Genomic DNA, 5,210 nt, shown 5'->3' on the forward strand with positions numbered 1-5,210 from the left:
AAATTAAAGGTTGAATAACATTTATCTAATGAAAGTAAAATTTAGATAAAAAAATATCAAAATCATTTTTATTGTCTCGAAGAGTTTATTTAAGAATATGGTAAATAATTGAATAAACTACAAAACTGTTCACTTTTTCAAAGTTCACAAAAAAGTCAAAATTTTAAAATTTTTAAAAATCTATTTTTTCAAAAATTTAATGTTATTTTTAAATTCCAACTCTTGGTACGGAAAATTTCAGCAATTTGCGTTAAGGCATTTAAAAAAAAATGATAGAAAACTTATGTAACGGTACGGAAAGTTCCAGTTAATTCCAGCAATTGGACTGGAGCCATGCATCACTAGTTTGTCCATCCATAACTCTCGCCGCGCAATACTGCTCGTATTTTGAGTATATATACCGATCCGATTTAAACCTTTACAGAGGGTCTGGAGCTTCCTGGGAAAGTACGTTAACAATGACGCCTTTGGTGGTCAGGCAGTCTTGTCACATGTACTGATATGTATCTCTCGCGTGTAAAGAAGAGAAATATCGGGATTGATTTGACGTGATGATGTTCCACGTAAAACCCAGTAGGTGACTTTCCCTACAATACCACGGAAGCAACGTTGACCCTTTTTGATAGAGCACTTAAAGGGCACTAGTTTTTACATTTTTTTTCTATATTCTCTTTCTATTTATAATAATTTTAAACATGAAACTAGTTGGGTGGGTGGCATCGTGCCTTAAGGCAAATTGCTGGAACTTCCCGTACCGTAACGAAATGTTCGAGGAATACTGAATGTTTTCAAATAGATTATTATTAATATTGTAACATTGTCTAATATTCATAAGAATTATATAAACTGAATTGCAAAGTTGAAATTATTTGTTTAGAGTATATTAGAACTATAGTCAGAATTAAAAATAAAATCTGAATTATTTTCGATATACCAAGAATTAAAAAAAAAAAAAAAGAAAAAAAAATTGAAACAAAATTTTTTAAAAAAAAATCAATTATTTTGTTAAGACAAGCAGAAAGTTCTTTGAATCAATTGAATCGGACGCTTAGTTCTCTCAAAAACTGCCATTTTTTACATATTTAGCTCCGTATCTTCAAAATGGCTAGGCCTGCCTTTGCCAAAAACAAGTAAACACTTCTCCCAATCATTTCTAATTGAATGTTTTTTATATCATTCAAATTGGATGCTCCGTTCCCTCAAAAATTCGATTTCTAATTTCTGCACTCTTTGCTCTTTATCTCCGTAACTGCTGGACCTGCCTTTGCCAAAAACTAATCAGTACATCTCCTTATCAATAGGAATAAAATGTTTTTTGAACCATCCAAATCGGTTGATCCGTACGCCCGAAAACGTGGACGAAAAATTGTATCCATACATACATACACACACACACACACATCCATTTTTTCTGAAGTATGCCAAAATGTTCAGAAACCTTCAAAACGTCGAGAAATGTAAAAATTTTCAATTCCGATTTTCGGCCCATTACAATAACTTACCCTACGGGAAGTTGATAATCTCTTAATTAACTTCCCGTAGGGTAGTTATAGCAATGGGCCGAAAATCGAAAATAAAAATTTTTGCATTTCTCGACGTTTTGAAGGTTTCTGAACATTTTGGCATACCTCACTCGTTTCTGAACATTTTGGCATGTGTTATTTTGGCAAAATGGATGTGTATGTGTGTGTATGTGTGTTTTGTGTGTCCGCATTTTCTCGTTTACGTTTTTGGGCGCACGGATCAACCGATTTGAATGGTTCAAAAAACATTTGATTTCTATTGATAGGGAGATGTGCTGATTAGTTTTTGGCAAAGGCAGGTCCAGCAGTTACGGAGATAAAGAGCAAAGAGTGCAGAAAATAGAAATCGAGTTTTTGAGAGAACGAAGCTGTCGATTTGAATGATCTAAAAAATATTCAATTAGTAATGATTGAGAGAAGTGATTATTAGTTTCTGGCAAAGCCAGGCCCAGCCATTTCGAAGATATAGAGCTAAATGCGCAATAAATGTCAGTTTTTAAAAGAACTAAGCGTCCGATTTGAATGATTCAAAGAACTTTCTGGTTGTTTTAACAAAATAATTAATTTTGGAAAAAAAAATTTTTGGTTCATCGAAAATAATTCAGATTTTATTTTTAATTCTGACTAAAGTTCTAATATACTTTAAACAAATAATTTCAACTTTGCAATTGAGTTTATGTAATTCTTATAAATATTTAACGATATTACAGAATTTATAATAATCTGTTTGAAAACATTTAATATTCCTCGAACATTTCGCTACGGTACGGGAAGTTCCAGCAATTTGCCTTAAAGCACGATGCCATGCGCCCCACTAGTTTATTTTATAGACCATGCCGAATTAAAATCTAGAATGGAGAGAACAAAATGTTTTGTTTTATTTATTTATTTATTTATTTAAATCTATAGCCCACAGATTTCTCCAAGAGGACTCAAAAATACAATTATTTGACATAATGAATAACAATTAAAATATATACAAAATTACCATATATAGTTAGTAACATAAAATGCTAAGTTTTATGTTATTAACTTCCCGTAGGGTAAGTTATTGTAACGGGCCGAAAATCGGAATTGAAAATTTTTACATTTCTCGACGTTTTGAAAGTTTCTGAACATTTTGGCATACCTTAGAAAAAATGGATGTGTGTGTATGTATGTATGGATACAATTTTTCGCTTTTTCGTTTTCGGGCGCAGCGATCAACCGATTTGAATGGTTCAAAAAACATTCGATTCCTATTGATAGGGAGATGTGCTGATTAGTTTTTGACAAAGGCAGGTCCAGCCGTTACGGAGACAAAGAGCAAAGAGGGCAGAAAATAGAAATCCAGTTTTTGAGAGGACGGAGCTTCCGATTTGAATGATTTAAAAAACATTCAATTAGTAATGATTGGGAGAAATGGCTATTAGGTTTCGTCAAAAGCATGCCCAGCCATTTCGAAGATACAGAGCTAAATATACAAAAAGTAGCACTTTTTTAGAGAAATAAGCATCCAAATTGAATGATTCAAAAAACTTTCTGCTTGTGTTGACAAAACAATTGCTTTTGTAAAAAAAAATATTTCAATTTTTTTAAATAATATTTTTTATAGGCTGTGCCGATTTAAAATCTAGTAAAAAGAGAACAAAATGTTTTGTTTTATGTTATTTATATATTAATACTTTATAAAAAAACATATTTATATATGGTGATAGAATTTTTGAGTTAGATACCAAAATTATTGTTCCTATTCCATATTCATATCAGTTTTCTTATTTGCAGATAAAATGCGTCGTTCATCGTTGGGATTCTTGGGTCGTGCGAAAGTGAGAACTTTAAAAATGACTGTTACCATAGTCTTAGTTTTCTTCATATGCTGGACACCGTACTACGTCATGAGCATGTGGTATGGATAATTTAATTTCCAATCTCAATCACATAATACTTGCTCAGTTTTATGGAAAACCTAAAAGTTTGTTGATTTATATAAGTTATATTTCAAAAATAAAATCAAACACCATATAACGATACAATTTTCATCAATCAAAAAGATCAATCAAATTTTGTGATCTAATAATTTTATGAAAAACATCTGTACGACCGATTAACTTAAATGAAATTAAATGAATTAAGGGGCACAACTAGTGTGAAATTTTCAAAAAATCGAATTTTCAATTTTTTCATATTTCGATAGGTTATACCTTTAAAAATAACATACTAAAATTTTAAATCGATATCTTAAATAGTTTTTGAGTCACAGCCATTTAGAGTATATATATATATATATATATATATATATATATATATATATATATATATATATAGTATATAGTATAACGATCATTTTATCTTTAAAAGCGTTTTTCTCGAAACAGCATTTTCCGAATTTGCTGCAGCGATTACTCAAAAACAAATGATCCGATCACTATCAATTTTTTTTTACATGTTCTATATATAGTTCTTCGTAAAATGAACTATCGATTTTTTGATCGGATCAAAGATCGAATTTTGGCAGTCCAAAAACGACCCAAATTTTGGGTAAAATTCGACTTTTTTCTTAAAGAAAAACGCCTTCATTTTGTCAATTTTTGATTTTTTTCCTTTAACGTAGTTCATTTTACAGGCAATATTATTCAGTTTAACGAGAATTTTTTTTTTTAAATTACATCCACGTAGAAGGCCGGAATCACTGCAACAGTGAAGGGCCTTTTTTTGTCGCGCCGTTGGAGATCGACGATAACTTAAAAAAAATATTTAATTTTTTTCTTCAAAAATTACTATGTATACTTAAAACATGTACAAATATATTTCTAAAATTTTGAAATGATTGATAAAGTAGTTTTTTTAATATAAATTCCCAAAAATCACCTTTTTTTAGGCGGTTACACTAGTTGTGCCCCTTAATTTCAACATCTGTTTTATAAATCAGTTTTATGATATTTTCTTATATTACATCTAATAAGTCTAGTATGATCAGTATAATGAATGGCATCTACCAAATAACTTTAAGTCTAATTGAAATGAAATTTACATTCATGTTTTTATTACTTATTATTTAGAAAAAAAAATGAATTTAAAAATTTGTATAGCCGGTTTAGATATTTTTCTTCTAACAATAAGACCTATTGATAATCATTGGGAAATAGTTATTTGAAGAATTATCAAAAAATGCTATTCAAAGAATATTAGCAATACGTTAATGAATGTCGATTTGTTTGATTAAAACCAGAGTTTATATCTAAGCACACTTATAAGCTCTGCTCCACCATGAGGTCGACTCATAGGTTCTCTCATCTTTAGTCATATCAAATAATGTATTTGTGTTTTTAGCATAAGGGGGTATTCTAATGTAGAAATTCAAAAAAATCGATTTTTTTATTTCATATTTTCAAAGTTTATCTATCTAAGAATATGGTTACGAGAAGGTTTTTGAAAATTTGAATTATTTTCGGAGATATAGACATTTTCATTTTACTGACTCGGTCTCTATACTGGTTTGGCTTCACGCAAAACTTTAAATGCGTTTTTCTCAGAACAGACTTTTTCAGTACTGTTGACACGATTTCTCGAGTTTTAGTCGACCGATTCACTTGAAATGTTTAGAGAGTCTTGTTTATAGACCTATCTATTGCCCGAACTAGGATTATCCCCAAATTCCAATTTTTACTATTTTTAAAAAATTCGAGAAACTCAAAAAAACAGTAA

Source organism: Ctenocephalides felis, unplaced genomic scaffold (genome assembly GCF_003426905.1).
Source record: "Ctenocephalides felis isolate EL2017-DRISC unplaced genomic scaffold, ASM342690v1 CF-g0.4_SCAFFOLD_01170, whole genome shotgun sequence".
Taxonomy (NCBI): domain Eukaryota; kingdom Metazoa; phylum Arthropoda; class Insecta; order Siphonaptera; family Pulicidae; genus Ctenocephalides; species Ctenocephalides felis.